Raw genomic sequence first — 23230 nt, 5'->3', positions numbered from 1 at the left:
AAGGTGAAAATATGCTTCTATCAAGGCTTCTATCTATAATTGTTAACAAAATTGGAAACAGTGTTACAAGAGAGAAAATTATAGATATTTTGAAAAAAAAAGTAGTTCTAGACTATACTTAAAAGACAAGCTGGTTTCTAGTTGTTTTGCCCTCACTTACTTGAGGGACAAATGACTCAGACACCAATATGACAAATGTTTGTATTTAACCACAATGAAAAGTACTTTATATTAAAGATAGCCTTTATATCCTGCTTGCTTCAGTCCTTTGCTAAGCCTGTTTCTCTCTGGTTTTTCTGCTGCATTTTGTTGCTCAGGTCTGATCCCCAGGTTTTTTACCTTTCTTCCTTTTAGTTAGTCCTTGTATGGGCTGCTGTAAAAGTTTGCACTGTGAATTCTATTAGGAAATTGCAATCCCCACTTGTTCTGGACAAAATTCCTGGAGCAAACAATGTTTATGGTTCAACATGTGTGTGGTAGTCAGTGAGAAAAACAACCAATCCAAACTCCATGTATTCCTAACAGACTTGCCTAAATAATATGCTTCATGGCACCACTGGATGTTCTGGGGAAGCCAACATTACCTGAATATTTCTCTTTTACTGCTATTGTTGCTTTTACAGCTTTGATTTTATAGCAACTTTAATCATGTGTGTCTTATTCCTTCACCTCTGGCATTTTGCAAATATTCTATTTCTCACTTTTTGCTACCGTAACTACCTTCATCAAATTATAATTCATCAATCTTTTTCTCTGACACCCACAGGGGATACCCCAAAAGTATACTATGTCAGCTAAACAAGAAAATGCTAAATGTATACATGTAGGAAAAGCTATTAATTAAAACAACAAAAAAAAAAAAACTGAAAAAGAAAAATTAGGTATATAAGTTAATGTGACTCCAAGGCAGCATTGGCAGTAACTTATGTGCTGACAGTTATGAGCCTGTTTATTCTATGCTCAACCATACATGAGAAAAAGCACCATCAAGTAGAACAACAAAATGGACTTGTGTTACCCTAAAGATAAAATGTAGCAATAAATCATATGAGGGACATTAATGCTGTATTTACATTTTTCCTAAAAAAATAATTTTCTGAGGCTTTTTTTCCTTATAACATTTGTTTAGCTCATTGTTCCAGGAAAAGCTGCAGGAGGTTCTGCCTGTTTTACAGGAATCTATAGAGCTGTACATGCCATCAAGAGCTATACAGAATTACATCTGCAGAGCTCCTAGCAGCTCCCATTCTTGTCAGATGTATTCTTCTTCATCACCTGGTAGCTTTTAACTGTGGTGCATAAATACAGGCCCTCAAAAATACTTCTGTGTTTTTTTTAAATACTAAGGAGTATTGGCTGCTGGTCCTGGTCTCTCAGCAGGAGCAGATGTGGATGCAGGCAGATTTCTTATAGCTGGCAATGTGTGAGGGGTTTTTTGTTTGGGTTGTTGGTTGGTTCGTTGATTCCATTTTGGGTTGTTTTATTTGTGATAATCTCTTTTTGTAAATGAGAATACAAAGAAAATGAAATCAATGAAAAGAAACTAAAATCAAGTTTTGGGTGTGTTTCTATAGCCTCCCCTCCCTCAGTTATCATCCTAGAAGGTACCTGATATTAAATGGCATTGGGGAAGGAGATGGTGAAGGACCAAAGATGGTGAAGGGCCTTGAGGGGAAGCTGTGAGGGCAGCTGAGGGCACCGGGTGTGTTCAGGCTGGAGGAGGCTGAGGGCAGAGCTCACTGCAGTCACAACTTCCTCGTGAGGGGAGGAGGAGCGGCAGGGTTGATCTCTGCTCAGGGACAGTGACAGGAGCCAGGGCACGGCCTGAAGCTGAGTCAGGCAGGTTTAGGCTGGGTATCAGGAGAAGCCTTCACCCAGAGGGTGGCTGGGCACTGGAACAGGCTCCTGAGGAAAGTGAAATGTGATTCTTATTGACTTAAAAGGGAACCTGCTTCAGTCCAGTTCTTTTGATGGTAAGCCTGAATGTAGATTAATAAAGCAATACAACCATGACAGCTGCATCCAAAATGTATCAAAATTGCCTTTTGACTCAAGAAGGACCAGATGCAAAGCTACCAAAACTCTGTAAAACCTTCCTTTTAAAACATGTTTCATGTAATCAGAAATAGGAACATGTATTTCTATGCATATGAAGGTTTAACATTTGCTTGCTAAAATTCAATCTAAAGATGTAGACTAAGAAGTTGTAAAAATTTTAAAATTTTCAAAAATTTAGGAACTGTGTTTATAAATTTTTAGTACTGTGTATATGGACCCATCAAAAGGAGATTCCTTACAGGTTATTGTTCCCACAGGATTTTCAGCAAATGCAAAGTTTCCAAAGAAGTAGGAACAGCAATTGTTGTTTAAAAGGATAACTGAGTGGTAAAATGAAGGAAGTATTTTTCTAAGCAATGTCAGAGTTTCAAATCTAAACTGAGAACACTGAACTAAATGCTGAAAACTGGGAAGTTTTCATTAGCAAATCACAAATGATGGAGAGCTTTTGAGTAACAAATCTTTTCCTGAGAAACTCCTGCATTCTACCTCAAGTATAATCAACAGACAGAAGAGAATCCATTAAATCCTTAATAATAGATGAAAGCATAAATTGATCTAAGTAGCAATTTAAAATTGACAGAAATATTAGAAATTTAGAAAAACAGCATGAGTCCATTGGTTTACATCAATCTTCTTCACTTAAAAGTGATGTCATCTTTACATGAGATCCATGGGAGTGACTTTCAATTAGTAAAAGACCTTAAGCAGGTCAACATGCAATGATGACATTAAAGAGAGCTTGTTAAAATTACATACCATAGTTAGCTGAACAAAGAGCTAATATGAGAATTTTGCTATACAGCAGCTCATCAATACGAGTGATGCTACTCCTTATGCTTGACCATTTGGTCTGTTAGATTTTATGTAATTAATTTTTCCTAAGGTGTTGAAAGCTTGTATGTAATTTCCCAGCAGACTTAACTATGATGACACACAAAGCTTAGTGCTTTGTCTTTCATTTCATAAAATGGGGGGCCATTATGAGTAATTGTAATATACTTTTGAAGTAAAGTAACTCTTTTGTTTGTGGTGTAACATAGTCTTCCTACTCAAATGCAAAAATTAACAAAGTGATCTAAATTACCAATTTAATTCAGTCTGAATTAAGTTCTAGTATGTACCAAAACAAGAATGAAGAGCTATATTTTTATTGGGATTGTGCCAAACAAACAAAAATATTTTGTTAATAGATAGACTGTATATACAGTACATCTTTTTCTCCCTCTCCAATTCTTTAGTAATATATCTCCGTGACAGTGTGGTATGCCAAATAAGCTGAGACACAGGGAACAATTAACTCTACTGGCTCCAGAGGAGTGTTGTGCCATTGCAGGTGCACAGTTTCAGTATTCACAAGCATGAATATTTTCTAGCATGAGAGCCTTTTCTGGCTTTTGGCAACTAGAAGAGGCTTGATGCAGCAGGGCAAGTGTTTGCAGGAATTTCAAAATAATCTTCTTCCCAATGGCTTATGAAGGAAGGAGACAAATACAAAGAACAAATGCCATCCCAAATGCTCTTGTCTGTTTTGTTCCTGTACAGATAACAGGAATTTATAAAAAACAATAAAAACTTATTTTCCATCTCCAAGCAGGTAGGTTTTTCTCTGAAATATGTATGTGACTGATTTTCTGAACAAGAAAGCTCATTATGCACAGGGATTTTGTAATCATCAAGCAAGAAGCTTGGTCCTAAAGACTGTTGAAATAATTACATGGGTGCAGGTGTCTCCTTACACTTAATTTTCTGTGAATGTGCAAACACAGTGTTGAACAGGATCCCTTTCAAAAATGTTTCAATTCTTCACTTGTCAATTTTAATTGGTTGTGTGTTGATTAATATTCTCTTTTTAATTGCTTCTGTAGGACAGCAATCCTAAAATCTAAAGAGGCAACTTTGCAGACTTTGTTGCTCTATTGTTCTTCCTTGCTCTCTATTCATATATAGAAGAAGAAAGCTTGCCTTTATTTACCATTGCACTTGAGCACACCTGTAAATGTGCTCACAGTATATCCACTCACTGATCTCTCTAGAGAATCAAAATTCCCTACAAATTTTACTTGCATTGCTAAATTGGAAAGGGCTCTTTTATTATGTAGAATACTCTATTAAAAATGTAGTACTTAAGCAAATACTTAGGCAACTATTTTTCAGTAGCTTTTCTGGATAAATCTCTATAACTATGGATACAAGTCTTTTTTCTTAATCATCTTTCTCTCAGCTCTGGTTGAAAAAGACAAGCAAAGAATTGAATAGCAGTTTCACTTACTAAAATCTGTTCCTACTCTCTGCTGCTTTTGGGTACTGGCACACACACAGCCCCTCCAATTTTAGCCCTGTGCACTGCACAGGGAAGAGGACTTTTTTCCTTCTTTATTACACTTCCCAGTACTGCCCTGCAGCTTTCCCTTATTCCTTCCAGTCAGCCAGTCAAATTAAATTCCTAATGCCAGTGAGCTTTCTTGAGCTGAAAAGAATTAGATTCACCTCATTCTTTTCATTCATCTCTGAAATATTATTAGGGTGCAATATGTTCCAGCATGCAGCATATAGTGGTAGGATTCCACAATAAATCTGTGCTAAGTGAGACCTGTTATACAACTCACTGATTTCCAATATTCACCTGTGCTATATCTTGCATCTCATGTCAGATTATCAATAGAGAGAAGATCCACTTTTAACAAACTAATGTAGAATATGCTTCTTGGTGTTGGTCCAGAGAGTGTGCAAAATGTAGACTGCTTATATGTACTCTGTAATTCAAACTGTTGTAGAAGATTCAGACAAAAGGAACAGAAATTCACAGAGACAATATTAGTAAATTTGCTGTCAGGTGTGTAAGTGCAACAAGGCTTGGGAGCCTATCAAGACCACTGAATTCTGTCCCTTGCCTTTCATGACTTGGGCTTAATTTAAAATATACGGTTGAAAGATTTACTCACTTCCTGTTAACTTCTTGTATGTTATCCTTGTACTTTCTTATGCTATGCTGTATTAGACATCACAGTTTTCTCAATTGCATTCTTCCAAAACCAAAAGGGCACATGGTATTTGCTGTCATTGATTTAACTGAGTGTGTTTTATTGAGGTCTCTGCCTGAAAAGAAATAAAAAGAACATAAAAGAAGCTGGTGAAAAAACAGAGAAAAGCAAGACTGTGTTTCCCCCACCAAATCCCAAACCAAACAGAAATCCACACACTGTCCCTCTTGTATGCCTGTAGGCTTGCCCTAAATAAATAAATGAATGAACAAAAGAGCCTGAAAGGATTGTTGCTCTAAAAACAGAGGGAAAATAGTTTAAGATATCTGTCCCCTGTGCTGAGGGGACCAGGATTTTACACATGCCTCTGAAGAAAGAAACAATGTCCTTATGTTTTCAGAGAAGGGAAACAGAAGAGAAATTTTTTCTCCTGATAGAGTCCTGAACTGCAGCAGAATGATTAGGGCAAGGCAGAGTAGTTTGAAGAGCTTATATTTAGTGAATATCATCCTGAATGTTTAAAGGGATTTGCTTCATATATCTAAAAACAACAACCATTGCTGAAATACAGATTTTTGGAAAATGTATTTCAGGTACTTGTGGCTTTTCTGGACCAGGTGCCTTGAGTTTCTGTATTTCTTGTGTATTTCTCCCATTTTTCTTCTGACCACTTGGTTTAAAGGACTCTGAGCTACAACTATTGAATTTCAGATCCTGATTTCAAACCTTCTGTGTGTTCAGAAAGATTTAGATCTGTAGGGGCATTTTGACCCATTTCTCATAATAATTAAATATATTAAACAATATTAGCCTTGTTGCTGTTCCCTTGAGTATCCCACTATTAATCTTTCCTACACTGAGAATGGGCTATTTATTCCTACCCCTTGCTTCCTTCCTATTAGCCAGCATTTAATCACTGACAAGAATTTACCTCTTACCTCGTGGTTACTAAATTTCCTTAATAGTCTCTTGTGATGACCTTTATCAAAAGCTTTTAGAAGTCGTAAGTATATCATATTCATTTCTGCTTCTTTATCCATTCTTCTGTTTACCATTTCAAATAATCATAGTGGTCTGAGAAGCATAAATTCTCCTAGTCAAAGCAGGTTTTCTTTTTTTGTCATATTGTTTTATAGACTCATCTTTTTTTTATTAAGTTATTGTTGGTTTTTGTCATGGTGCTGTAGTGTATTTGTAAAGTAATAGGAAGGAAATGTCTTGCACCCTCTTCATATGACTATTTTTCCAGTGTTCACAAAAGCTTTTCTGCCCACATTTCTTTCAAGTACCCCCTTTCTGTAATTCATCCTAAAACAAAATTTGTTTCTCTTTATGCACAGGCTTCAGCAAAGGTATCTAACACACAGCTTATATGTTAGTTGGGAATATGTCATGTTATGATTATGTCAAATATAAATATTTTCTATAGATTAAAACAGAAAACAGTATGATTCAGTATAGCATAGTCTTAGCTTGGAACAGAACCTCTATAACATGGAAATTTCACTACAACTATTAATTTTCAAAATTATTTAAGATTAGGACTTCAAGTAATTTAGGCAGATAGATGTGCAGCACAATTTTATTTCTTTGAAGTCAGATATCTGTCCTTGACAATAGGCAAATAAACAAAGAGAAGAAAGATGGAGGCAGCTTAGAAAGAGATATCATGAATTATCTTTTGAATGCGGGAAAGCCAAGCATAACACAGAATATTTAGCAATCTGACTCAGAAATTCTCATTCTCCTGGTTGAATAAAACTCAACTTTTGTCAGTCTCATGCTCAGTATGTGAAAGGGTATCCAAGTTCTTTCTTTGTCTGGGGAAAACTGTGCTCAGTGTTTGGGATACAGTACAGCCCTGATTCTGAAGATTGGCCATAATTAAAAGCATAGTTTTTTTTTCCTTGTAAGGTTTTTTGACATTGGGAAGTAATTTAAAAAATAATTTATTTAAGAAATGCCTAAGTACTCTTACATATTATCCTAAAATGCCAAAGAGCAACATTTCCAAATAACACTTGCCTTGTGTTTTCTGGTAGATGATTGGTACACTGAAAGAGTAATTAGCGTAGCACTGAGAGTGCACCAAAGTGCACATTAAATGGTAGCACCACCTTTAACAAAATGTTTCCAGAGCCTGTCACAACAAGGTATTGAAACCTGATTATGGTACTTAGGTACTAGCATGGTATGAATAAATTATGATAGGATAAAATTTTCTACTGCTGACTGCAACACCTCGTATGCTCTTTCAGCTTCCTCAGCAGCCCTGCTCTCCCCACCCTCTCCTTACCACTTCCCTGGTGTTTTTCTCTCCCTTCAGTCAATACCAATGGTTCAAGTGACAAATAAAATTCCTGTCTCTCAGTACTTTCCTAGGCTACAGGTAGGAATGAGTGAACCATTAGTCACTTCATGAAATCCTCTTTTGTGCGACCAGGCTGAGAGCAGTTGCACCTTTATGCATATTTTATGCACATTTATGGGCTGCATTTCACAGTGCTGTATTTAGTTCCATTACAGTTTTCCATCATATTGCTCTTTTATTATGGCATTAATTATGTATTGCTTTTACTTTATCTTACACTATTTTTTTCCATTATTTTCATAGTTGTGTTTTATAATGTGTATAAAGTTAATTTGTAACAGTAAGGTTAATGTTTTCCTGGCACTTTAGATTATCCAAGTTGTTATTTTTTGAATTATTTCATTTGGGTACCTCTTAAATTTCCTTTAGAAAAAAAAATCAACATTAAAAAGTCAGACACTAAATAATTCATAAGCAGAGGGAATTTTTATAACAATAAAAGAGCTTTTTTAGGAGGATGAGCTTCCACTGTCACTATTCCAGGTCACATGAAGCAGCCATGTTGAAAGTGGGCCACAGTCAGCCTGGGAGATGTGGTGAAACACACACAAAATGAAAGTGATTTAATGAAAGTAGTATATAGACGTAGGCTCACAGCAATGTAAATGATTTCTCAGCAGAAATAATTTTGATTCCCACATGTGACAATGCACAGTGAGCATCTGAGTAGGCAGCGATACGTGAATTGAGTCAGCTATCAGTTGTGGGTTTTTCCAGAGATAATTCAGGGCACTAAGAGGAGAATCCGATGCCTTTGGATAAGAGCCTGTTACAGAATACTCTGGGTTTTTTTCAAAAGTTCCAATAAAAAGGTTATGCACACCAAATAACAGTAATGCAAGTAAAAGTGAAACATTATGATCCAGAGTTGTTTGGATACATTGTGATTTCTTGTGAAAAATAATAAAATTTTCGACCTTGTGTAGGAGATGAACTTAAAGTTATGTCCATTACACTAGACTAAGAAAAAATAAAAACTAATTTTTATGTGGCATTTAGAGGCTCTGATGGGACTTATGAAAGTAATACCATCTGGACTTTGAATTGCAGTTGTGGAGATCAATCTGCATATTATATTGTCATGGAGGTAATTTCAGGGCTGCTTTCTGTGTTCTGCTTCATCTGGCAAGTCCTAGCAGAAGTACAGAAGTTCCAAAAGAACTTTGCAGCCAAAATTCATAACATGAGCTTCTTACAGTGAAAAACTTCTAGAGCTAAAAAGCATGGGTGAGGGTCAGTGACATATTAGGAAGTTCAATCTTATATATCACATAGAATTTTGATCATTGTTTTTTAATTTTCTGTCCAGTTATATGCCAGTTATTCTTAATTCTTAGTGGGAAGACTTATTCAAACCAGACCTGATGTATAAGATAATAAAAAATTGGCCAATTTAAAGATGGGTAAGAAATTCTGCAATATTAATGGAAACAGAAGAAAAAATGTTAATTGACAAAGCATTGGTTACATCATCCCACCTTATTTCTAGAATTTAACTCTTTAAATGCATTAATTTATTAATTATTTTTTTCAAATGTAATGACTATGATAACAAAGCTGAGAGAGGTCTTACTTGCTAAACACGTGCAGATCTCAGAAACTGTGGCTACTCACAGCTTTTGAAAATCAGACTAGCATTTCATATTGAGCTTTTCCAAATATTTTCTTCTGTCTACAGAGAACGGAAAAAATCTTGAGTTTGGTGATTGTTTGAGAACATTCATTTTGAAGAGATTTGCCCACTTGAAACAAAGACTGAAAAAAGGAGGCAAAGGGAAAAGGTCATTTTATCCTTTGTGCTGTTTTGCTGCTCTTAAGAGCACAAAAATTCTTTTGTCTACTTCATTTCTAGCTTCAGGCACAGCTGGAGTTCTGGCTACCTTTCCTACCTGAACACCGGTTCCTCTTTCACATCTAATTTGGGGTGGGCAGGAAAGGAAAAGTATCTAAATGTAATCAGAGAAAACAAACATTTACTATTTAAAGATAGCAGGTGAAGTGATCATATACATACTTCTTCCCTCATTAGATTTGCCATTTGCCTCCTTTATTTAATTATACGGGCCATGTTGCACATCTATTCTGTCGTTCCTGCTTCAGTGATGTTATTCTTCCCTGGCATTTCTATGGGAAAAAAAAAAAAAAAAAAAAAAAAAAGGAAAAAAAGTCATGAATCCTTCTGACAGAAAAATCCGAGAAATTTCTTCTCAGTTACATTTCCTCGTTTTTGTACACGGGGGCTGAGCCTTGGACCCACATTGTGGCCGAGCTCCTTGGAGCCATACTGTGGCCATGCAGAGGCTGCACTTCATCCTTCCGCACGCCCTGCTCCGGCGCGGTTCCTGCTGGCAGGGCCAGGGCAGCAAAGAGCCGCGGTGCGGGCAGGGAGCAGGCGCGGGAGGCTGTGCAGCCGGGGCTCGCAGCCCGTCCTGCCGGCTGCGGGTGCTGCGGCCGCTCGCCGCGCCTCTGCTGCGGGAGCGGCCGAGAGCGGAGCCAAGGCCCGGCCCGGCCCGGCCCGCGCAGGGCGCGCTGCCTCCCGGGGTGAGCCGAGCTGCCGCGGCTGCTGGGAGGCTGCGGCTCCTCCTCTCCTCTGCCCTTCCCTTTGGCTTTGCCCAGCGTCTCCGGAGCGCAGATCGGCAGCTCCCCAAGAGCAGCAGAGCTGGGGTGAGTGGAGCACCCCCTGTGCCACGGCAGGGCGGCATGGCTCCTCTGGTCCCCACGGCCCTGCAGGAGCCCTGAGCTGTCCCACAGACGTACCCTGTACCACCAAATGTACCTCCTGCAATGGTAATGTTATAAACGAGAATTTATTCAGACAGATTAAAAATGAAAATAATTTTATTAGCGGTCAAATTCTAGCTAGCCAGCCACACAGAAAGGACAGAGCCGAGCCCGGGGTCGACCCTGGGTGTGCAACAAGGAGTCAGCCTCAGCAGAGGTTTTCCCCTATGCCCACACCTCCATCCTGGCACAGGCGGTTTTTATAGGGAAAATTCCGCCTGAGGCCAAGGTTTTAGCAATCAGTCCTTTCTTCTATTCGGAGTCCATATGTTAATAAGAATTTCTTTTTTGGTGATGAGGAGAAATAATTCAATGTCCGGAGTAGGTGAATTCTTGTTGAGCGTTTACGGGAAGGCTTCATTCACATGGATCTGTCTGAGGATTTCCGTGATATCCATCTCGGACGATCAGCACCGATGATGGCCCATCTCCCGGCCGAGCCACATCCTCTTACTTGTAAATCAGTTTCCAATATACACTCAGTCTCGTCTGCAAAGGGGTGGGTGGGGTGGAAACTAATACAACGGGCATGAGTTAACAAGTATCCAATATTACATATTTCATACAAGGAATGGCGCGAATTATATTTACTATACATAACAGTAACACCTGAGGCTGAAAGCGCCGCCTTAAGCAGAAATCACTTTTTAAAGATCAATCATATAAAACAGCATTAGACTCATTTATAATTGGGCAATCATTTAGAATTAACTTAACTTTTAAAGTAATTAGTTACATTCAAAATAGTATTTTGCAATGCATCATTCAGATATAGCATCAGAATGAAAATAAATATAGGACTTAATTTAATAGTTGTGAAATAAACCTAAGTTTTATATTTGTGTCTTGTGCGTATAATAGAAAACAGGAAAAATAATTTCATATTAAAATCTGGGTAACTGCGGGGCATTTACTAAAACTAATATTATCTTAGTTAACTTTCAAATATAAAAAAGGGCTGGGTAAATAACTCTCCGTGAAATCTGAAGTATAATTTATAATGAATTTGTACTAATGAGATCTAATGTGCTTAGTTAAAATGAAAGCTTTATTGAAAATAAATGTTACTCATTTACTTCAAAGGGAGTTACCAGACATATGTAGTTTGACAGTAATTTTAAAAATAGAACAATATTGGCTAATAAATGCACAATTTAAATATCTCCCTCACGAAAATGAGACTCTTAATGTATAAAATTTTATTTCATTGTAGAATATTAAAAAAATCTCCAGAATACTTTCATTGCAAAACACCTAAAAAGGAAATTCCTGAAAATCTCTTTCTTTGATTAATTCTTCAATAATAAGAATTGCTACTTAAATCAATGGACAAATAACCTTTCTGAAATACTAAATTAGCTATTATACTGGTACTATGAGGTATAGTTTTCTGGAGATGTTCAAGATTTTTAATTTCTATTTAGTTAAATTGTATAGTCAAAATATACATTGGTTTTGATTCTGTGAATACAATCAAATAATTTAAGAAAAAAGAGTTGTGCACCAGATATTTTATTTTTAATTTTTATGTATAGGACTTTAAAATTAGCATTAGGTAGGTTCATTACGAGAAAAATGCAACAGAAGGAATCTATCCCATAGATAGATTTTCCTTGGATTTTCTTCACAGGCATGAAACTCCTAATTTAGTGTGGCATCGTCTAAAATATTTCCCCCCCTATATTTTTTCACATTTTACTGAGGAGCCCTTCAATCATCCTTATGGCTTGCAATATAAAGATTTGTTCCATCGTTAAGGGAACTTGCAGAGACCTTTGCTCATATCATTGTTCCTTGGGGAATGCTGGATGTTGGTTTTTTATTATTATTATTTGTTTCATTTTAAGTGAAGCAATGCTTAGTATTTCTAGTTAGAATTCATAAAATAGGTGATGTTGCAGTCTCACACAGCCACACATTTTCATGTATTACTTAGTACACATTAAAGAATCTTTGAAAAAAGAAAATTGTTTTATCATATATACTCAAAACATTATATTGTATATGTTTAATGGCAAATTCTCTAGTACATTTACTTTTAAAGACAAGAATTATTACTTGGTTTCCTGGAATATTCAAGGCATAGCAGAGTTAGATCCATAAAGTGTACTGATGTTTTCAGTTTTTACAGATGGTGAAAGAACATTGTGGGGTTTGTCTGATTGTGGGCTTTTTTTTTTTTTTTTTTAGTAGGAAGTTGTCAAGATTGGTAGTAATCATTTTACATCAACTGTTTTCTGCAGGGGCACCTAGAGAAATGCTTATAAAAAAACTTCCCTGAACTGAAATTAAAATTTGAAACCTTTTTTTATAATCTATTCTTTAGCTGATATCCTAGGGCAGTTCCTTGATTTGATTGCATTTTGCATCATTGAAAGCTGATTCCAGAGGATTGGATCAGTTCTCCAGTGAGCTGAAGCCATCAGTGATGCACAAAGAATGAGAACAAGCTCTTCCAAGGGAGGAACTTTCATGCTAAAGGAAAGTTATAGCACTAAAAATTCTAGCAAAGATTAGGCAGCCCTAGTGTCCCATCCAGGTCACAGATGCTTTAGATACAGCATCTTCAAGGTACTTTGACAAATCAATATTTTTATTTATTAAGCATATAGATTTTGAGGAGAAGAGAGGTGCCTTTGTTTCTGCCCCAGGCAGAGGGAGCAGCAGTACAGTGCAGCTGGCCTGGACCACCCTAGAAGAGGGATGCCTCCTGTGTACTTGGCTGCCACATTTCTACCCACCTTTAGATATATTTGTACCTTGGCACATGGACCCTCAGTCTGCTTAGCTCCTGTGTAAGTTGCATTTTTTCATTCATAAAAGCTTTGGAAAAGGGTGAAGAAAGTTGTTCTGACAAATATTAGCTGGTCTGATTTACAAAACCATTTCTGTTCTTTCCTTTTATTCAGTGACAGCCTTTCTCTCAGTTTGGTTGCAGCAGTTTAATGGCATCTTGAGGTAGCCAAATGTGTGTGTACCAGGATGGTCTGTGACAGAAATGCCATCCTGCCCTCTTCCTCATGCAGTACTTGTGTGACAACACTGATGAGCTCAGGGAGGAGCAAAGGGAACATATGGGCATTTTGTTAGATGAATTCCACTTGAGGTGTCAATACCAACTGCAAGGACAAAGCCATCTAATTCCTTGCTAGACATATGCTCATTACAAACAAGGAGATCTCTGATAATGGAAAAGCCTCTGATTTATCTGCATTTCAGCAAAATTTATTTTTTAGTAATGGTATTCTAATGTTGTGGCTTTAACAGCACTTCACTCCTAACCAAATTAAAATGAGTGTTTACTTACCTTGCATGTTTTGTAAAAAATTAAAGCTTCTCTGGTCTTTCTTTTTTTGTCTCCTCTGGAAGTAAAAAGCTATGAGACACTGCAGCAAGGGTTCATAAAAGTCACAGGATTTGCCATAATCTTCTAAACATGCCTAGAGGGTAGATTTTGGAGCCATGCAGGGAAGTTTCACTGAAAAGTACAGACTACTGACTCAGTATTTTGACTCCATTCCTGTTCCCTCTGAAATAACCCCCCAAAATATACTGAGAATGCAGATACTGATTTTTGGGGTACAGGGCTGTCAGAGACCTCCCTGGGATTTTATTCTTTTTTAGAATTTGGATAGTTTTCTCTCATTGTATTCTTCTTCACATATTTCTGTGCTCAGGACTAAAAGGGAGGCATGATTAGTACCTGTGCTGCTGTTGTACACTGTCAGCTTGGGACGGCTGCAGACCTTTTCATTTAATCAGCACTCATGTGTCAGCTAATGCAAGCGTTAACACTAAACATGTTCTGATCATCCCCCAGAGAAATGACATTTCATCGCTTGGTGTACATTGTGAGAAATCCTAAATGTTTTTCTCATTGGACTGAACACTGTGTGAATACCAAAAACCCCAGCTAAATTCAAAAGGTCACATTAGACAATTCTGAGGTGAACAGATGTGAGTGTATAAGGTTACAGCTAGGTACTTCATGTGCACTTTTTAGATTTGTATTGGGAATTGCATTTCTGAGACAGTCTCATTGGTGCTATTATGCAAATTCAAGTGTAAATCACCAGGAGACCAAAAACTAAGCAAGCCTAAACCCTTAGAAATACATTCATTGCACATTAGATGAGTCAAAGCAAAACCCAAAAACATACCCTTCTGTGAAGTTAAACCTTAATTAGATGATATATCTAGAACTTTATGATCTGATAAGTACTTTTGAATTAGATTTTGGAATGCCAGTTTTTGCCAGTTAACAGCAAATTATCTGAGGAAAAACACCAATTAGATGGCATGTTCTACTAGGTGACATGAAAGGCTGGTTTTCTAATGAATACACACAGTTCTCACTACCATTGACCGCAGGTGTGCATGTACTGTCAAACCATGAGCAAACTTCTCTCTATATTGTGATAAGCAAAACTTTATCACAGTAAACAAAACTCAAGGCAAGGTAATATATTTTTACTTGGTAAATGATGTCTAAGGGAAAACTGAAAGGATTCCATTTTCATCCCCACAGTTCAGAACCTCTCTCAGAACTATATTTTCACTAATGCAGAAGCTATAAAAATTTCTGGATATCCATGCTGACTGTTCTGATAAGAAATAACACATAAGCTTTGTTTTTGGATTAGTGGATGCCAATGCTTCACTATAAGAATTCCTAACCTTTTGTATTCTGCTGCAATTCACAAGTCAAAAACTTGTGATGCTTCTCACTAATGTTAACACTTTGCAGTTAACAAGTTCTGTGACTACAGAGAATCAAGCAGAGATCTCAATAAGAAAAAGTATTTTAGATTATATTATCTTAAAATCATAGTTCCTGCATTGGAAGTATACTCAGTATGATAGTTTGAGTGCAGAGAACAAAAAATCATGTAAGTAGAAAACTGAATGTAGCAAATGGTCCCGTATTTATATCTCAGTAGTCAGAATACAAATAAACATCCTTGGTAAAAACACATCAGTGCTTCCAATTAAGATAATATAATTGCATGCTTTGAAGTGGAACAATGGAAAATTCTGACAATTCATTTTATTAATATGAGGCACAGACTTCATAAATGTATAAAAATAACATTTAATCTATTTAAAGCATCTGCTACTATATACTTTTTGTATAACATTTGTGCATTTTGTATAAACACACACATTAGCTCAATAAACAGATACCTAAATAGATAAATATTGATCATATGAGACATTGTCCTGTTTTTAAAAAGCCTTAAATTTTCACATATTAAATTTAATTGCAGTTTTAGTAGGCACAGGTACTATAATGAAAGCATGTGATACTAATGTTCTTTACCAAGGAAGGAATAACCACCATCATGGCCATAACTAGCAAAGCTATTATAAACTAAATACAAATTATTAATGTTTCATTAATTATATAAATGGTTGAACTGCATAAGTAAACTAATGGTGCTTTTTCTCATATCACATACTCTTCTTTCCTTCCTCCTTCTTCACATTTGAAAATTTGTGGTAGAGCATTCTTCAGTTGGAATCACCAAAATGGATGTTTACATTCCAGTCTGTGCTCATGGGACTTGTTAGCCTTGATTATAAAATTGAGCTCTTATAAGTTAAACATCTTCTACTAAAGCCAGCTGTTTTGTCATAAATATTTATGTATGGACAGACCTCTACATTAGTAGTATTTAAAAGATATGGGCTACAGTTATCTTCTTTGGGTGCACTGCTGCAATAAGTTTTACAGACAGGCAGCTCACAATGTCTTTCCATGGGAAGGGAAAGCAGGTTACTAACAAAAATGAGTAAATGTTTATTCTGCCTGTTTAACAGTCTGGCCATTGAAGCAGTTTGTCTAAAATACTGTTCAGTCACCAGAAGGGAAACTAGGCATATGGATTTCATGTCAGGAAGGCAGAGGTAGATTAAGTGGTTTCATCCTCAAAAGGGGATCATTTAAATCATTGATACTGCTTCTAGATGCCATAACAGAGCTTCTTTATGCCAGTGCAGAGCAAAGGGGAAAGGGCATTTAAATACTACCTCTCTCTTTGAAAATGTTTTAGATCCTCCTAGCACTTAGTGGCAGGATACAAAAAGGGCAGGTGGAAGTAAAAGCAGTGGTCTGACCCTGACACCAGGTGCCAACAATTACCTCAGTTTGCTGCTCCCTATACCTGGGATTTGTCAGCCTCGTCATCCATCAAAGTCCACCCCATGCTCTTCCTGTAGGTGTTTATTCCACAGAGCACATTGGCACTGTTGACTGCAAGCCCTAAGTAAGTTTTAAAACTGAGTCTAAAAAGTTTTTTGGTAGTTTCCATGCTTCTTCCTTGAGGTGATGTTTGGAGGTAAATTATTTGAGTAAACCAAGGGTTTTATGAATGGGGAAAAATGAAATGAGAATATGTTAAGCTGGATGGATGTAAAAGGTGAGAGAGAGCATCTGTAATTGCTACTGCTGGATGGAGAACTGCAGAACTGCTACTGCATTTGCTGCTATCTCTGCCTCTGCTTTTGTGTACCACAATTGCAATGCACTGCCACAATTATAAGAGTTGGTCTTGCTTTTCATTCTGACTTTATTAGTGTAAAGAGATTTTATTATTGTAAGGAGATTTTTTTACTGAATATTTTTGCTGATGTGTAACCCCAGCTGTATTTTAAAGCATAAAATCTCTTGCAGTACCTGAACTCTCCTGGCCTGAAGCAACAAAGCAAATGCATTTTACTGATATGCTTTGAGATGGAACTGCTTTCCACTCCCTCTCTTTTGTACAAGTTTTAGTTCTCAGCTAGTTATGCTTGATAGCTGGCATAAATTTAGTCCATTTTCTTTCACATGATATAATGCTGCTGTAGCTGAGGGAAGATGCTATCGCACACTTTGCCCATAATTTGAGCAATATGTTCTCCTCGCCTGATAAAATCTCAGAATAATTCAGTTTGGAAGGGACCTCATGAGGTCCACCTGCAAGCTTAAAGCATGGCCAGCTGAAGGTCAGACAGAGCTGCTCAGGCTGTTCAGCTGGTCCTTGGAAACCTCAGAGGAAGGAGACTGCACAGCCTCTTGGGTCCCTCCTTATCTGCTCTGTTCCCCCCAGGAAGCAACAAACCTGCCTGCACTGTGAGTTTGATGGCAGATAGGTGTGCCTTTGCCTGCAGCAGCAGGTCTGCCACTACAGTCACTTGCTGCGTCCTGTTGGTGATGCTCGAAACAGAAACTCCCTCCCTTAGCCTGCTACCAGGGAACTGAACCTGCTTTGAAAATGCAAAGCTGCAGGTGGAGAAGGAGCCAGGTGCCAGAAGCTGTGAACCTTCAGGCTTCCCAGTCTTGGGAGTTGTCATGGTTTAACCCCAGCCAGCAACCAAGACCCATACACTGTTTTGTTCTTGTGGCTTGTGTGTATTTTTAAGGAATTTTTAGTGTTTGTGAAAAGGATGCAACTGAATAACTCAGTAATGAATTCCTAGGGATAACAGCATCTTTACTCTTCCCCATTGCTGCTGTATTTTAATCCTGATCTTCAAAACCCGTAGCTTGCGGGTTCAGGCAGCAGTTCAGAGTCTTTGGCCCTAGGACAGCACAGTCATGGCAGACGCTGCTCGTACAGCACGTGTCAGACATTCAGATGTGTTTAAACACGGGCTCCTGCTACATTACATAGAGAATGCCTCGGGGTGATAGTGATTGTTCACCATTCAGTATTACAATATGGTTTTTTGTTGGTTTTTTTTCAGTAGTTGCTATCTGAAGAAAAAGAGAATACTGCATTTTAAATAGAAAGTGCATATAAAGATTTTATTCCTTACGGTATTTTGTCAGTACAACACTGCCATACCGAAACACTGAATTCAAGAAAGTGAGAAACAGGAATCTTTCTTTTCTTCTTTTCTCCTCTGTGCACCTCTTGGATACTTAGAAACAACCTTGAGAGGTAAAAACTTAAGTACTGGAGTCTGAGTTTAATTATGCTTTAAGTTTGGAATGTCACCCCTATAAGTTACTGCAATTATTTCACATGCAACTTATTTCAAATTGAATATAACATTACTTTTATCAGAAGTTATAAGCCTGAAGTTCAGAAATGAGAATGAGTTTGTGAATATGCAGCAAAATATTAGAAATATGGTAAAGTAGATCATTGGTGACAAAGTATTAATTTTCAGTGCTAAAAGTCACTAATCGACATTTTTTTCAGTCAGGCAAAATGAATAAATGTGAGCATGAAGGTGTCTTCAGCAACTTTTTCCTGTGAACACAAGACAATGATGTCAACACAGGAAAGACTTTTAACATACTTTTACAAATATCACTTGCCAAGAGCTTGCAACAACCAATATTACTTGTCAGTTTATGGAGAGTATTTCAAATGTATGTAAAGAAGGAAGTGTTAGGAAATTGGTCAAGTTGCTGTATAAAACACTGTATGCTGCAGTGCTCTTGAATTTGGGTCATCAGGCATCTTAATGCTGTTACAGAAATAAAAATAGTCTGTGTTGAAATGGCTGTATTTACACATTTCCCATACCTTTTGAACCATGTTTGTATTAGTACATTTCTCTCAGCTTTTAAGCCAAGAAACCTAATAGGTTTTTATGTTCTTTTGTAAATAACAGACTTAAATTAACTATAGTTGCATTCACCTGAAAACATCACTGAATTTTGCTAAATAAGTGGCTTCCTTCAGACAAAATGACACATATTTTTGACTGTCAGTTGATCCATTAGTGAGAGTGATCAAAGTCCTGTTTCTCATTCAGTTGCACATCCAGCTCTTTTTTTTTTTTTAACATATCAGTCATCTTACTAGGAAAACTGTCTGTTAAAAATACTTAGGGAAATGCATGCATAATGGAATGGTCTGTGTTTAAAGGGGAGTAGGGAAGAAAACACTGTTTCTTGGGGAGGAGTTACTAAAAACAAAATTATGAAGTTTCCAAAAATAAATGTTGGAGTTCTTGACATTTTGTTTCTTTTCTCCTCCTGAGTTATTTTTGTACTACTTCCTTTCCTTCTTGAATAATATAATCTTTGTTTCCTTTACAAAATGCTTCTATTGTTTTCCACTGTATTTAATTTTCAGTATGGAAACATGACCTAAGGAGAGTATTGTTGTCTGTCAAGATGAAACACAATGCATTTTTGTACTCTTGTACCCTTATTTTTCCCCTATTTCTAGGCAGATATTCGTGGTCATTTTCAACAGTATAAGTAGTGAGGTATTGGAGAGAGAACACAAAAATTGCCTGTTTTTTTAATTGCAGGGCTTAAATACTGGGAATATGGTCATAAGTGGGATCTAAAGTGACAAGAATTTCATTACCTATAATTAAAATGAAAGAAAGGAAAGCAGAAATACAACAGATAAACTGAAATGGACCAGAAAATGGGGAAATTTGAGCTATTTTTCTCTCTGGTATTAAGGTCAAGCAGATAACTTGCATTTTAATACTCCATTTTCTTGTAGTCAGTACTTGCTCTACTACTACCTCTGGGCATGGGTTAAGTCCATTCTCCATTTTATTAACTCACCCTTATCAGAAACTTCTAAGCTTGGCTCCTGGTGAACTTTTCTGTGAACTCTGCCAAAGTTCAGGGCCTGAAGTCGGAGATACGTCTTACTCCTCTTTCAGACTGTTCCTACACATTGCAGAGTGTACTTCAGGGAAGTCTGTCAGCAGTAATCTCATATTACCTCTTCTAGATTTTTTTCATTTCTTCACTGTCTTTACTTTTCTTTGTGGTCAGTCCACATGTGCCTGTGGCAGTATTTGTCAGGACCTGCTAAGTGGGTGGCTGGGCCAGTTGCATCCTGATGAATGCACAGGGCATGCAGGGAGGTCAGCCCAGGCGTGTTCTGCAGTGCAGGCAGCTCAGGGCCAGATTGCTGTACAGACAGAGGATTAACTATGGGAAAATACAGTTCAGCCAAGACCCTTGACAAATTTTATGAAAATGATCTACAATGAGGAGTCTGACGAGGCACTCAGTGCTGCAGTCAGCACTAAATCCCTTGTATTTTACAACCCAATAATCAACCTTCTGCTGTGATTATCAGAGTGGAAGAGGATGAGTGGTGAGAGTAAGTGGCTGTTGGGGTGGTGCCCAGACCTACCAGGGTCCTGAAGCAGCTCCAGCAGGAAGCTATCCCCATTTGACATCCTTACAGTCTAAACAGACAGTGATGATTTGCAGAAGAGATTCATGGAGAAGACCTTTATTCACTTACCTTTGTCCTCTCTTTGCTCTGATCAGAATCCTTCCTTCACTCTTTTTTTCTAATATCTCAAAGTCACTTAAAAGATAGTTTAATATTTTCACCTAAGAAAAAAATGTCATCCAACAATCTACCACTTCACCAGAATTGATTAATTCTCTAAGACACAGTTGTCACCAACTCTAGGACTACCAACAGTTTCACTAAAATATCTGTAAGAAAATGTCTTAGTTTTTATTTTCTTTTCTGTTTCCATTCTTTTCTTTAGAAAAAAATCACATTTCTCCCCATCAGGAGACAAAGTTTTTGGCAGATTAAAAGCGTGACATCTGTAAAGCCAGTGAAAATAGCAAACTTAGGTGAAAATACCACCAAACTGACTTTTTGAATTTTAGAGAATGATTTTTTTCCCCATATCCTTTTCATTTTATGGCAGCTCTTTGGCATTTTTAATAAACCTGATACTCATAGAGATGCATGAAATCCTATGAGTCAGAATTCACCCATTAAGAATAACTACACCAAGACCATGTATGAAATCTGAGACCTGTCCAGTCTCCCTTATGTTTTTCATTGTGTCCTGCCTGAATTGCTGTGGTCTCAAGAGCTCTGATCCACTCCAAACCTGCAAAGAGGGGAGCAGGCAGTGCCCTGGAGAGCATTGCATAACAATGGAATGAGTGGTTTCCAAACCAAACAGGATATTAAATAATACAGATATTGAGTAAGTTCTGCCAGTTCTGCTTGACTGCAAAAGGAGAAGTGAGGACTGAGAATGTTCCTTGCTCTATAACTGCAGTCTCACCCTCCAAAACTGCCAGTGTGATAAAGAGGTACAGCTGAGACTAACTTGCTTTTTTACTCTTAAGTGACTTTCTCCCTAGGATGAGATTAATTTAGCAACCCAAGTCTATCCTCTACTTTATCCTCAACTCTTCAGTTTCTGCTTAAGTCTTCAGCAAGCCTAGCTCACATGGACTGGAAGATTCAGTTTGGAGAGGTTGTTCTTGCTGATATCTTCTGATTTTGTCCTTGTCTGTTGAACTATTTGCTCTATGTCACTGATGACATATTTAAGAGTTACAGAAAATGGCATTTCATATGGATAAGAAAAATTATTACTACAGGCAAGTGTCAAGGTTATAAAGGTTAGATGTGTTTTTTCATCACCACAGAAGCAGGGGAGTGGAATGGAGGGAAGAAATAAATATTTTCAAAGGATACATTACTCTGCACACAATGTGAAATTCCAGTGTTTCCTTCTGAGTTATTTAATGCAGTGGCAGAAGAGGGGTTTGTTTGTAAGGAAATTCAACTTTTCTATTGCTAAGAAGAGTTGAACTCTTGCTGTTTAGTGACTTCTAAAAGATTTAAGGATCACTGATCAATTGCCATGGTTTCTTGTATGTGAGGGGGAGGATATCTGATTAATGACCTGTGACACAAGCTTCACCTGTCTGCAGGAATCTGCATACCAGCTGAATACTGAGATGACAAATGAACAAAGCATTTTGTATGGCTTTCACTGAAAAAACTTACGGGGTCTGAAGGTCAGTTTAGCAAGTGCAAATGCATGTTTATTTTAAATTACACATAAGCAGCTCTTATTCCCTGAAATAAGCAGAGAGGGAGTTTTGCCATCAAGTTTGGAGCGTGGATGCACTTGTCCTTTTTTTCTCTTATTGGTCTGGAGATTTTCCCACTGTTAATCCTTTAAGAACACAACTCCACATTTTTTTCCCCTGTTTTTTATTCTGCTGTTATTTTTCCCAATTAATGTGCTACAACTGACTCCTTGTTTGTAAGCCTGAATCTAGATTTTTGTTTAGTGAGGATAGACAGACTAGACACACTTCTGAATGACCTATTATAAATTGTAAGGTCTGTGCTTAATTGGGAAAAAAAACAGCTGCTTAATTTATGGATATGCACAACAGGACAAACATTTTCAACATGGCAAGCAGAACACTCATCATTGATAGCGTTGGCATCATTTTCTCATGTGTGGCTGTTGCAGTAGGAATCTGTCTTTTGGAGTCAGTATACTGCTTTAGAAAGGTGCTGGACAGGGCCCTGGAGACAGCAGCCCTGGGCTGGGCACAGCATCAGGTGCAGTGCAGGAGGCACAGGCAGCAACCTGGCAGCCTCTGTTCCTGCACCAGCACTGATTTGCTCATCCCACTGGGAGGGAAAATCACCAGAGGAGAGAAAATAAAAGTGCCAGTGTCCCATGGCCTGTGATCTGAGACTGCCAGCAGCAGTGGCAGTTTCAAGACAGAAATTTGTCCTCTGGTAAAGAGCTGGGCTCTTCTCAGAAAGGTGATAGTCAGTAGATAGTAATGAAGCTTTTGTCACTACACTGGCACCTTCTCTTTTGTGAGGAATATGCTCATTAAAAAAACAATGTCTCTTTTAAACCATAGATTTGATATGTGCTGGAAAAGAAAGAGCAAAATGATTGGAACATGACTTCATGGTCAGGTACTCCACGCTCTCAGCTCTACATAGTCATTGTGCTGCACTCATTAATCTCATGAGGGTGCCTTTCAGCAGATTATTAGGAAACATCTGTTTAATATTTATTATTATATTTCCTTCTTGTGTGTTCTTTTTTATTCTCAAAATATTCTCCCTAGGGGCAAAAACATGTATTGTGGAAGCTATGATTTTGATAGCATTATTGTTTGTGTTGATTATTTTTCTTTTATCTCTTCTCTTTTCTCTTTTCTCTTCTCTTTTGTTTTCTTTTCTCTAGTAACAATAAGTATTTAATAAATATTGTATGATCACAGAAGTGCACATTGAATTTACTTTTGTCTTCCATCATT

At 37.5% G+C, this 23230-nt stretch overlaps 1 long non-coding RNA gene across 9 annotated transcripts in view; it reads left to right on the top strand.

Annotated features, from left to right (window-relative positions):
- The first annotated feature begins 9911 nt into the window (after positions 1 to 9911).
- The window catches only part of LOC146766751 (uncharacterized), a 71742-nt gene continuing 58423 nt past the window's right edge, over positions 9912 to 23230 (top strand). For 3 of the 9 annotated variants that reach the window (XR_014957062.1, XR_014957059.1, XR_014957055.1), the window contains exon 1: positions 10944 to 21235. This is a non-coding gene — a long non-coding RNA (uncharacterized LOC146766751). The other 6 variants (XR_014957058.1, XR_014957054.1, XR_014957057.1 and 3 more) reach the window with 5 other exon arrangements.

This window comes from Lonchura striata, chromosome 8, assembly GCF_050655825.1.
Source record: "Lonchura striata isolate lonStrDom1 chromosome 8, ASM5065582v1, whole genome shotgun sequence".
Classification (NCBI taxonomy): domain Eukaryota; kingdom Metazoa; phylum Chordata; class Aves; order Passeriformes; family Estrildidae; genus Lonchura; species Lonchura striata.
This window is presented reverse-complemented; position numbering and strand designations above follow the sequence as displayed.